Genomic DNA, 12,302 nt, shown 5'->3' on the forward strand with positions numbered 1-12,302 from the left:
AATAATAAGTATTATTTTATATTATTTCATATTATATCTAAAAGTAGAACAATTAATATAAACCTTTTGAAAAATAAAAACAATGTAATTTATTATTATTTATAAATTAATGTTAATTAGAACTATGTAAATAATATATATATAATTTACAATATTTTTTTTAGATTATATAATAAAAATTAAGATAAATTATATAAAAGTAAGATGCAAGTGCGGACATAAATCAGATATCCAGCATAAGACGTTCTGAATAGAACATTTTAATTCAAATAATGGACATCTTATAAATGTCCATTTTATGTCCATGGACATGTGGACCTGAATTGGACTTAAAATGGACGTCCTTGGAATATCCAGTGCTATTTGGGAAGCCATGCTTTTAATGCAGTACAAAAAACGTATTAATGTCTTTTGGGGCATATAAGTACACATAATACAGTAAAAATTACTTACTTTAACTTTTTCAAACACACAAAATACACACTGCCCTGTATGATTAATAATTATTATAACCTATAAAAGACTCCGAGCGCAATTTTGCAATGCGCGATGCGCGATATCCAATTCGAGCTCTGTTCTTCGAATAAACAATTCTCATTGGATATTGCGCGTCGCGCCGGTCGCGCGTCGTAAAATTGTGCTGGTTTTCTAAAGCGCGTGCGCACGGAGTGTTGACGGTTTTAATGTATGAAAAAATAAATACATAACCAATAATATATATAAAAAAGAGATGTCTCTTGATATCAAACGTCTATTAATTACAAATATATTACATTAAAATACCATTGTATAAATTACGTCACAAATGACATGTATAAAACGACAAATAGACGTGACGTTTAAGACGTTATTAAGACGTATTTAAAATCACATAATAAAAACGTATATCTTAGGTCATTCGACATCATTGGTCACAAAAATACGTATTTTCTACGTCTTTGATACGTTATCATGTTTGCTGGGTAGTGATGCTAAAAAAAATTTTTGTGATATTGATTAGCCTCCCTTTATTCTTCCCCCTTCTCACACTTTCCAGAAACCAATTTTTTTAAATTCTTTTTTTCTCAAAAACTTTAAATTTGAAAATTCTGAACAAAATTTGTTGTGCATAGGGTATAACTAATAGTTTTTCCGTGAATTTTGGTTATATTCTAGGATCACCAACTCTAACCTTAAAAAATGTGTTTAAATTTTAAAACACTGTAACTTCTAAATGCAGTTTGTTGCAGGCACGAATCTACATACAGAATGCGTATCTCAGAAATGCTCATTTCACATATTTTTTTCAAATTTTTAAAAGTGGTGGATCAAGTTCCAACTTGCAAAAAATTACTTTTTTGGTACCTTTTGCCATTTTAACACTATTATGAGAATTTTTTAAATTTTATTATTTGTACAGAAAATTATTTATTTCAATATACTACCCCAGTGACAAATGAGTCATTGATTCGACGTCGATTTGACGTCGAAATTGTTCATCGAAAACTGATCGAAATACTCATCGATTTCGATTCGATTATGGTCACGATTTCGATGACTTTTTCGATGATTGTCGATGACTTTTCGATTAAATTTCGTTGACTTTTTGATCAAATTTCGATGGCCTGTCGATAAAATTTCGACGACTTTTCGATAAAATTTCGATGATGTCGATTACATTTCGATGACCTGTCGATAAAATTTCGATGAATTTTCGACAAAATTTTGAGGATTTTTCCATAAAATAGTATTTGTAACGAAACATAGAAAATGCAGGTTTATATAACGAAATCCGAGTCAAAATTTTAGATCTACTTTCGACCTGAATTTTCTCACATCTCTCAAATTCTAGAGAATCAATATAAGTTTAAATTTATATGTAAACTTTAATCCTATTTAACACCTCTAAATAGCAGAAAACGCACAAAATGCCACTTGTAAGTTCTAAAGAGAACCTTAATAAAGCCTCGTAAAACCCTTCGGATTCTCTGAATCTAACCTATATACTTTGAATCATGCACTGAGAAAAAAAAACTGGATTCAAATAAATATTTCTCTTAATAGTACTAAAAACATTATTTTATAGAAAATTAATAATATTTATTTCAAACAAGTAATATTTTTTAAATTATAGAAAGTATTACTTGTTTTAAATAAATATTATTGATTTTCTATAAAATATGTTTTTAGTACTATTCAAAGAAATATTTATTTGAATCCAACATTTTTTTCTCTCAGTGTGCATATTATTAAGATTACTATATATTCATATATTTATTATTGCTGCGTAGATTATCAGTGAATCATAATGCATTTCTCAATGAAACTGTTAACAATTTTTAATATTTAAATTATTGTATTATGAGACAAAATTCCTCCCACACTCGAAATAGCTTAGGGCGGAAATAATCGAGTCTGGTTATTATGGAGAGAGTAGACGTAAGAAAAGGGGCGTGAAAAGCTGAGGACAGGATTCTGGCAGGGAAAGATTAATATAATCACTGCACTTCTTTAGCACCAATATATATATTTCCGAACACTCTTTAACAACGTGACGAACACGATCGACGCGTGTGTCCATGGGATTCGTATCCCCAGCTCTCTTCCTTCCGCTTGACGCACATTCGTTCCCCTCACTCACTCAACTCCTACTGCTTCCTGCCGCCGGGGGTCTCCCGGTGGCAGCACCTGCGTTCCTCAAACCAACCGCTTGAGGCCTTAGGCCGCTATCGCTAGCGCCGTATCGCGCAGGCGCTCCCTAACTCGGGAGCTTATGGCCGTATCCTCTTATTGGGGCTTACAGTATAGTATTATGTATATCAATTAGTAATATTATAAAATTCGTGTAAAAATCCTTTTTTTTATAAACAATAAAATATTCTGTTAATAAGAATAAATTATATTGTCGAATGAATTTTATAATATCAATAAATACATAATATTACATATATATTGTACAAAATTTTTTAATATTGAAATTTTTTAACACTTAAAATGAGAAATCTACCATGGTTTATTAATAATCTATGGACTGGAACGTAAAATATACTATAAATAATATTTATTACAATAATGTAAAACTTTAATTATTTTAATTTTATTTTTATTCTCATAATTTTTTAATAAAAAGTAAAGCCAAATAACTCAAAAGAGACGATAGCTCCTAACCTACAGCAACTATTATAAAAACTTCAAATCTTATTGCTCTTTAGAAAATTCTATCAACCATGCACTGAAAAAAAATGTAATATATTTAATAAGATGTTATTGCGGGCTGCCAACTACAGATATACTCAATACAATAATAACATGCTATTGCAGTATCAACATTGTACTTGCATTAATAGCAAATATTATTGTATTGAGTATTTTATGTAGTCGGCAACCCGCAATCACATATGTTGTCTGGTAGAACTTTTTTGTGGGCGGATCGGGGTCTTTACCCTTCCTCAATAAAAAGTCTCGACCCACCCTCGTCCCTCCACTGAGAGGATGATGGGTATGCGAGAGAAGTTCCGAGAGTTGCGAGAGAGAGAGCGAGAGCTCCGAGAGGAGAGTACGGAGAGTAGAGGAGAGAGAGTTGGAGAGGAGCCTATGGACAACGAAAGATTCCCAAAAACGGAGAATCATTAACAGGTAACGAGAACCAGACAGGACAAGAAAGAATCCAACGACTCCCCCTCCCTCCCCGCCCTCCCGAAAAAGCGCCAAAACTGCCCGAACACTCCCTAAGCCGTCAGATCTCTCCGAGCACTCTCACCGATCTCCCCTCTCCCTTCTCCCGTCCCCTTCTCTCTCTCCTCTTCTTCTCTCTCTCTCTCTCTCTCTCTGTAGAGGAGACTTTAATATAGATTGTATGACAAACTCTTATTATACAAATAAACTACTAACGACTATGCAAAGTCTAGGTATGAAGCAATATGTGGATAAACCAACGAGAGTTACCGAAAATAGTAAAACAATTATAGATCTAGTTTTTGCGAATAAAGATATAAATGTAGAAGTCAAGTACGAACCTAAGATAACGGATCATGCGTGGATAAAAGTCGTGATAAATACGAACAAGACTGTAAATAAATATAAAGAATTCAGTGGCAGGGATTATAGTAGATATAATGCGCATGAGTTTATTAAGCTAGTGGAGAGTAATTTAGAAAAAAGATATAATTTAGATATTAATGAGTTAGATATTAATGTAAAGGCAAAGAATTTAATTAATAGTAATGTAGATGCGCTAGACATCTCAGCACCTAAGAAAATTTTTAAAATACCGAAAATATGGGAAGGGAAAAAAATGGTATTCAAAGGAAATAGAAGAGCTAGCGACTAGAAGAGATGAGGCTTATAGAAAAGCACTGTACGATAGCACGGAACAAAACTGGCAACAATTTAAAATAGAAAGAAATGCAGTAGTTAGTTTAATTAGAACAAAGAAAAAAGAATATTATGAAAACATGATTGATCATAATAGTAACAATCCCACAACTATGTGGAAATCATTAAAAGAAATTATTAGAGGAGGACCAATAGGCGCGAAAGTTGTAGGAAAAATAGATTTTGAAATATTAGACAATAATATAGAGTGTGATATAGCTGATAAATTTAACTTATATTATATACAAAGTATTAAAGACATAATAAAATCTATAGATAAGAATTATACAACGAGCACAAATAAGAGAACTATTTATTGTATTGAAAAGATGGGAGAGCTAGAAAAATTTGAATCAATTACGACAGAACAAGTAAGAAAAATCATTAGGGAATTACCAAAAAAGAAAGGTACAGAAGAAGGAATAACTAGCGATATATTAAAAACGGTATTTTGTGTCATAGAAGAGGAATATTGTGATATAATAAATAAGTCATTGAGTGAGGATTGTTTCTTGAAAGAGTGGAAAACATCCACGATAATTCCAATACCAAAAGTAGAGAAACCTAAGAGGGCAAGTGATTATAGGCCTATTAATATATTACCAATATATGAAAAAGTATTAGAGATAATAGTTAAAAAGCAAATTGAGGTCTACCTAGAAAGTAATAATATTATAACGGAACATCAGTCGGGCTTTAGGAAAAATTACTCGTGTGAAACAGCAATTCAAACAGTTATAGATGAATGGAAATTGATTATTAGTGAGAGACAAATAGTAGGAGTTATTTTTGTAGATCTTAAACGGGCTTTCGAGACAATTGATAGAGGAAGATTATTAGAGAAATTATACCAGTATGGTATTACAGGAACAGTTCTAGAATGGTTTAGGTCGTACTTAAAAGATAGAATGCAACAAGTTCAATTTAATGATAGACGGTCTAAAATAATGACTACGGAATACGGAGTGCCACAGGGTTCGGTATTGGGCCCATTGTTGTTTATAATATATATGAATGATATTGTTAACGTTTGCTCGGATGTGTGTAATATAAAAATGTTTGCGGACGATACGTTAATATATGTAACAGGTGAGAGTAGTGCGGAGATAGAGAGGAAATTGAATATTGCATTTAACGTAGTAGAGGAATGGATGAATATTAATAAACTGAAGATGAATGCGGGGAAAACAAAATATATGTTAGTTAGAGGTATAAGGAAAGAATTGAGAGGCAATACTATTGTGAGATGTTTGGATGGAAATGAGATTGAGCGCGTAGAAATAATAAAGTACTTGGGCATAATTATTGATGATAGACTTAGATTCAGCGGTCACTGTGATTACATGCTAAAGAAAATAGGGAAGAAAATAAGTTTTTTAAATAGAATAGGGAACTTTATCTCGGCTTACACTAGATGTACGATATACAAGACAATTATAGCACCTCACTTTGAGTATTGTGCAACGCTGCTAATAGATATGGGGGATACACAGTTAAGTAGGCTCCAAATAGCGCAAAATAGAGCTATGAGAGTCATATTGCAATGTGACAAACGTACCAAAGTTAAATGTATGCACCAAGCGTTGCAATTTATGACCATAAGACAAAGGCTGTATTACAATATGTGCATATTTATTTTTAAGATCTTAAATAATATGATGCCGGAGCAATTTAGTAATAGACTTAGAATAGTAGAGGGAGAACGCGAAATTAGGCAGACAGGGGATATTGTTATTGAATTCCGAAAAACAAGAAGCGCGCAAAAAAGTTTATTTTATGAGGGTGTGTTAATGTACAACGCATTACCACACAAAGTTAAACATTGTAATCGTTTAGAAATGTTTGAACGAATGCTAAAAGAATTTGTTTTTAATGATGTAGCATAAAATTGTATATATATGTATTGAAAATAGCTGAGAAAGCTAATAAAAGATCAATCAATCAATAAATCTCTCTCTCTCTCTCTCTCTCTCTCTCTCTCTCTCTCTCTCTCCCCCTCTCTCCCTCCCTCTCTCTCTCTCTCTCTCTCTCTCCTCTCTCCCTCCCTCCCAGTCTCTCTACCGTGATGGACGTGTCAAAGATCGCTCCGCAAATGCAGTTAATTTAAAGTGATTAAAAAGTAAAAGAAAATTATAAAAAGGTGTCGTGGCTGTAAGAATACGCGTAAGGACCAAATAGGACCAAAGTTTTCTAGCAAGAGTGCGTGGATCTATGCGGAAAATCAGTATATTTTCCATGCGGGTCATACATGTCGCGACAGGTAGACATTTATAGTGACGTGTATATTAATTAAAGCTACGTACGTGAGTGGACGCCCGTATCGATAGGATCGGCATCAGCCGATACCTACTAATATGGTCGATGAATATGCGGAATATAGATGTGCCGCATGTAAGAAGGAAATAAAAAGTCAGGTTGTGACATGTAAGTCATGACAGAAATCGAGAATATGTGTCTTGTCCTGGCCCATATGAGAAGTTCACAGTAGAAGATATAGATGTGAAAAAAACACCAATACAGACGGGAAGCGGAAGAGAAAGACTAAGTTCTACGGGATCGACGGGAAGTGGCGAAGCAGAGCGATAGGAGTCAACGTGGGCATGGATACGAAAATTGATTGACTAGTAAGAACTATGAGAGAGATGAAAGATGAAATGGCATGCAAACGAGAAATAAAAATGCTGATTAAGGAAACAGTGCAAGAGGAAATAAAAGCTATTAAACAAGAAATGGAAGACCTACAAAAAATAATACGAGGAGGAATGCAGGCGTCAGCGGAAAGTGTGCGCGGCAGTTACAGTGAGGCAATAAAGAAAAAGAAGGAAAACATAATCATCAAACCGAAGACTCAGCAAGAAAGTGAGACCACTAAAAAAATAATAAAAGAAAAAGTTGATATTAAGAATATGCCAATGGGGATAACAAAGGTACGAAAAGGAAGAGAAGGAACAGTAATTCTAGAATGTAAGACCGGAGAAGAAATAGATAAATTAAAAGATGTAGTACAGTCTAAACTAGGTGACAATTATAATGTTACAGAATCACTACAAAAGAAGCCGAAAATAAAAATTGTTAATATTAGCGAAAAAGAAATAGAGTTGGATGACGATGAGCTAATAGATACAATAAAGAAACAGAATAGTATTGGTGAATCTCGTATAAGCATAGTTAAGAAAACCCCGAAAAGAAAAAATATGGATGATAGTCAATCTAAAAGGATCAAAAATGCAAAAAATTTTTTAAAGTTTATTTGTTCATAAAAATATTTGCTTCAAAATACAAGTTATGTAGCTTATACGTACAAATGAATGGTGTTCCCGGGTTCGGAACAGATTGAGGAATAAGATTATAGTCGTCAAATTACGATTACAAGCCGTACAAAAAAGATATTTAAAAAATAAAAGCGCTTAGATGAATAAAATTTTTGATTACATAAATATGTTTTTTTACGGCTTGTAAACGTAATTTGACAAATATAGTCTTATTCCTTCTATTCCAAACTGCGAGACACTATTTATTTGTAAGTATAAGCTATATAACTTGTATTTTAAAGCAAATTTTTTCATGAACAAGGATAAATAATGACTCTGCATTATCGACCTCAATCAAGTTTGATGGGCAGTTTAGCATCCTCTTAAGATGTAATATAAAAGAAATATATTAAACTTAGGCCCGGTTCCACTAGAGCACTAGAAAAGTAGGTATTCTCACGTCCGCCATTTTTCTTCAAACTGGCAAGTAACTAGCATAATGTTTTACATATACAATACATCGCAATAACCTTTACAGTCTCAAAATCATAAATATCGTGTCTTTGTTTCATTGTCACATAAAGTTTGGTGTTTTCAAAGATTATTGACGTATATATATACAAAACATACCTAATTTTTCATGCTAGTTAGAAGAAAAATGGCGGACGTGAGAATACTCACTTTTATAGTGCCTTAGTTCTACAACTCACGGTTAAATTAACCGGCCGGTTATTCTATTGGAATTGACCAATCGCATTTGTTAATTTTGCTTAACGACAAATACGATTGGTCAATTCCAATAGAATAATCGGTCGGTTAAAGCAACCGTGAGTTGTGGAATTGGGCCTTAATCTTCTGTATTGTTATTTCGTGTAAAATTAACCTGTATTTTCAGTGTTTCGTTGCAAAGCTTGTATTTGGTCATATAAATACCAGTATTTTATCGAAATGTCATTGAAATAGTCGAAATTTTATCGACAAATCATCAAAATTTTATCGACAAATTTTCGAAATGGGATCGACATAATCAAAATTTTATCGACAAGTTATCAAAACCCAGATAGCACACGGACATCCTTAAGACGTGCTCAGAACGTCCAGGACGGACTTCGTGGATATCCTGAGGACGTCCTGATTTTATCCCGGGACGTCCTCAGGACATCCTGAGGACAGTCCATCGGACAACCTGAGGATACCATAGGATTTCCTTAGGACATCCTCAGGAATAGGAAACAATGACCACTTTTTGTCAGATTTTTAAAATTTTTTTTTAGGATTTTTGATAAATGTATCGATTTTTTATAAGAATTAAAACGTTTCTCAAAAAAATTTTTAAAATAAAAAATTCCAATTAATTTAAAAAATTTTTAAATATTTCTAAGTATTTTAACAGTTTTTGAAAATTGAAAAAAAACTTTAACAAAAAATTAAAAGTTTAAATTATTTCTACGATAATTTTGTAAGAGGAAGAAGACTATACATGTTTCAGCGACAGTTGTACCTGTTAAAGCATGTTTAATCTCTGTACCCGAGAAAACGGTCACCCATTCAAGTATCAACCATCGCTAACGTTGCTTGACTTCGAAGACCATACGCATCCTAACGCTTCGTGATGATCCACGAGTACTTCTTGTTTATGCATACATATTTGTTATAGATCATTACAATAGATGTTGTCAGAAGGATGAAACATATATAGTTAACTTATATTTTTATAAATAAATATAAAGTTTTACAGTTTTTAAAAATCATGTTTACATATGCGCGCGAAATAGCATATGGAATAACTTATTAAAAAAACTGTTTTTGCGCCGTTTGTATAAAATAAAATAAACAAATCATTTAATGTTATCTTTTATAATTTTTTAGTATTGTTAATATGCCATATTGTTTCAATAAGTGTAGACATTCAATCTGACTTTGAAGTCAACATTTTTACACATTTTATTTTGCAATACATTCTAGAAATACGTACGATATTCAAAAATTTCTCACTTGCTATATTAATTTACCCGTTTTTTTCAAAAATTACTATACGTCCAAGAAGTTCCTAAATACTATTTTAGGATGTCCTGAGGACTTTTGTAGGATGTCCTGAGGACTCTCTTTGGACGTCCTAAGGACTGTCTCAGAATGTCCTGAGGATTGTTTTAGAATATCCTGAGGACTGTCTTAGAATGTCCTGAGGACTCTCAGAATATCATATTCTTAGAACATTTTGTGCTATCTAAAATGTCTGGTATTTATACAGTCATTATATTTAAGTTTTTCTTCAGACATTTTGTAACTAATGAAACTCTTTATACAATATTTTAAAAATAACGTTTTCAGCTAGAATACATATATCCTCAGGACATCCCAAGGATGTCCTCAAGACATAAGTAGAATTTTAATTTATATTAATACTATTATACAATCTAACATTCTAAACTTACTTTAAAAGTCAAATTTATACATAAAACATTTATATAAAATATTTACAATAATACAACTATTATATCCTGACAAGATCCCAGGACATCCCGGGACATATTTAGGATGATCCTGAGGACGTTCTGTGCTATCTGGTAATTTTATCGACAGATCATCGATATATGATCGACACGATCGAAATTTTATCAAAAAGTTAGCGGAAACTTACATATAAATAGTTAATCAAAATAGCATCGAATCGATAACGAATTGATGAAATTTCGATGTCTTAGAAAAAAATGTCAAACTACTTATTTAACGTCCTAATACCAAATATTTATTGTAAATAATGTGTATCTTTAGAAACTCTTATATTAAAAAACTCATCGAAATGCAGTGTCATTTCGAGCGCTATTTCGATTCGATGAAATATCGATGACTTCGACGTCGATCGACATCAAATTGATGACTCATTTCTCACTGCGACGTTTTTTTTTAATTTTTTTAATTTTTTTGAAATTGTTTATTTTAATCTAAAAATGGAAAAAAATATTTTTAATTATTTTTTCATATTTTTGACTCTAAAAATATTTTCTTTTTCTACTATTTGCCTTAAAATTGTACGTTCCCAACAAACACAGAATATAGACGCAACATTGCACAGAAGTAACATGTGAGATAACAGATGTTACCTTACAATCATGTTAATGCAATCTAGATTGTTATCCCAGTACAATATAACAATATATTTGTTCACGTTTATACATCCGTGATTCCCCTCTCCTCTCCTCCGGCTGCGTTGCCTTCTCCAACAACCTGGCGAGCTGCGAGCCGGGTAGAGGGGGGAGAATTTTCGGCTACCGCGAGAAGCAGGAAACGCGAGCATGACTACTTCACGTACGCGCTTGCTACGAGTAAGTCGAGTTGACACCGAATAACTGTACGGCACTCCGGCAGTTACTTCGATCGCTTAATCTCTGTTACGTGTCAGGGGCTCTATTCTTGAATTCATTCGCAAGAGAAACGTATTCGCAAATTCTGATCTTACAGAAAAGTTGGAAATTTATTGGCTATCGTATGGCTATTAACCAATAAACTTACAACTTTCTGTTAGAGCGAGTATTTGCGTATACGTTTCTCTTGCGAATGACTTCAAGAATCGAGCCCCAGTAATTCAATTGCATGTGCGCTTGCACGCTTACGGCTGATGCGCTGTGATTAACGTAATAAAGTGCTTTCTTTGCGTACCAATTGTGTAAGTTTCATACAGTTCGCTCTACGTTCCTCGCGAAAGGACTCCAAGGCTCACGAAGGCGAGCCCGAGCTGAGTAACGAACAATATTAATTTTTTTTTTGTTATTTACTCGCAATATTGAAATAATAGTAACATAACACTTATATAACGGATTTTATATTGAAGTTATATTGATATTATATAATATTTCATACAATATTCGTATTGCGCAATACAGATCTATTATATTGATATTATATTAAAATTACGCAGGAAAGCTTTTGGCAGCGCCATTTCGTGACGCGCTATACATATCTGCTGCCGCTGTTCCGGTAGAACAAGTCTGATGGTGCCGATGTACTCGAGCGGTGCTGACTTGTTGAGTGTGATTATTATTAACGCGGCGGTGCGACGATTCTAAGTTTCAGCGCGATCCAGACCATCCACCAAGCCCAAAGAACTCGACAGGTACGTTGGCGAATCTTTCATCGGATTCTTTCGTTTTTTTTGGGGGTTCTCTTTTGGCTATTGTCTTATCGCTGTGTCTTGCTGCATGAAACAAAATCTATTTTATTCGAGGCAATCCTTAATTTTCATTTTTTCATTAAATATTGTACTAAATTTTCAATTTGGCTGTAGATAATATTGTACAGCTATATTTTGTAATTATTTTCAATAATATGTAACCCAGCAAACACACTTTTATAACTATGCTATCAAGAGGCACGGTAGTGCCTCGCGCCAAGTGTACGCGCAGCGAGGCACCACCGTGCTTCTTTTACTCGAGACGTCGTTTGGGAGAAGACCGTAATTATCGGATCTCAATAACGACTGAATTGATTGATTTCTAAATAGACTTAATGGATAGCTTACATCCGATTTATATAATAAAAGTGTTTTTATTTTTCCGCTGTATGACTTACGAGCGGAGATATCGCGATTAGAATTTTTCGCTCAAGAGTAAATTTGGGAGCGTCCCAGATGCGCACATCAATAAACGGACACAACAGGCTGAATGAAACGGACACAGACCAAATGCGCACAAACCAAAT

The sequence above is a fragment of the Monomorium pharaonis genome, chromosome 4, assembly GCF_013373865.1.
Source record: "Monomorium pharaonis isolate MP-MQ-018 chromosome 4, ASM1337386v2, whole genome shotgun sequence".
NCBI lineage: Eukaryota > Metazoa > Arthropoda > Insecta > Hymenoptera > Formicidae > Monomorium > Monomorium pharaonis.